This window comes from Notamacropus eugenii, chromosome 5, assembly GCF_028372415.1.
Source record: "Notamacropus eugenii isolate mMacEug1 chromosome 5, mMacEug1.pri_v2, whole genome shotgun sequence".
In the NCBI taxonomy this organism is placed as follows: domain Eukaryota; kingdom Metazoa; phylum Chordata; class Mammalia; order Diprotodontia; family Macropodidae; genus Notamacropus; species Notamacropus eugenii.
In genome coordinates this window covers 365,595,212-365,596,890 of record NC_092876.1, presented here as the reverse complement: position 1 = coordinate 365,596,890, position 1,679 = coordinate 365,595,212, and positions in this window count along the sequence as shown.

The following is a 1,679-nucleotide window of genomic DNA, read 5'->3' as shown; positions in this document are numbered from 1 at the left end:
AGTACAAAAATTAAATGGAGAAAATAGCTCCTTAAAGGGAAAAATTGGCCAGATGGAAAAGGAGATGCGAAAGCTAACTGAAGAAAACAATACGATCAAGATTAGAATTGGGCAAGTAGAAACTAATGACTCAATGAGGCAACAAGAATCAGTCAAACAAAATCTAAAGAACGAAAAGATAGAAGAAAATCTAAAATATTTAATTGGAAAAACAACTGACCTGGAAAATAGATCCAGGAGAGAAAATCTAAGAATTATTGGCCTGCCAGAAACCCATGATGAAGAAAAGAGTCTGGACAATATCTTCCAGGAAATCATCAAGGAAAACTGCCCAGAAGTACTAGACTCAGAGGGCAAAATAGTCATCGAAAGAATCCACCGTTCCCCACCGGAAAGGGATCCCAAACTCAAAACCCCAAGAAATATAGTTGCCAAATTCCAGAGCTATCAAGTGAAGGAGAAAATACTACAAGCAGCCAGAAAGAAACAATTTAAATATCAAGGTCACACAGTCAGGATCACACAGGACCTTGCAGCTTCTACATTAAAAGATCGAAAGAATTGGAACCCAATATTCCGTAAGGCAAAGGAGTTGGGACTCCAACCGAGGATCAACTACCCAGCAAAGTTCAGCATAACATTTCAGGCAAGGAGAAAGTCATTCAACGAAATAAGGGATTTCCAGAGCTTCCTGACCAAAACACCAGAACTCAATAGACAATTTGATCTTCAAATGCAGGTCTCCAGAGAACCATAAAAAGGTAAACAGAGGGGAAAAAACAAAAACAAAAACTTGCAACTCAATTAGGGCAATCTGTTTACCTCCCTGTAAGGGAAGATGATACCTGTTAATCTTGAGAACTGTGCAGCTATTATGATAAAAGGGATATATGTAGAGGGAACGGGCATAAAGTAAATGATGTCATGGCAAAAATATGATTTAAGTATGAGAAGGGAATGTAATAGGAGGTGTGGAAAGGGGGAAGCAGAAAATGGCAAATTATATCACATGAAGAAGTACAAAACTATAGTAGAGGGAAGGAGGGGAGGGAGATGAGCATTGTTTGAGAGGTACTCTCATCTGATTTGTTCAAAGGAGGGAACAATAATCTTAAGTAGATAAGCCTAACTAGCTCTATAGGTAGTAGGAGGGGAAGGGGGAAGAAAGGGGAGGGTGGCTAAAAGGGAGGAAAGAAGCAATAAGAGTAAAGGGGACTAAAAGGGAGGGGGGCTAAAAGAAGGAGGGGAAGGCTGCAGGAGGAGGGGGAGAAAAGTGAATACTATTGAGGAGGGGAAGGGAGACGGGAGAGTTAAAAGCACAAATGGTGGGAAAGAGGGTGGAGGGAAATACACAGATTGTAATCATAACTGTGAATGTGAATGGGATGAACTCTCCCATAAAACGGAGACGGATAGCAGAATGGATTAAAAGCCATAATCCAACAATATGCTGCTTACAAGAAACACATTTGAAACGGGGGGATACACATAGGATAAAGGTCAAAGGATGGAGCAGAATATATTGTGCTTCAGCTCATGTAAGAAAGGCAGGAGTAGCAATCCTAATCTCAGACAAAGCAAAAGCAGAAATAGATCTAATCAAAAGGGATAAGGATGGAAACTATATCCTGCTAAAAGGCACCATAGACAATGAAGCAATATCATTACTAAACATGTAT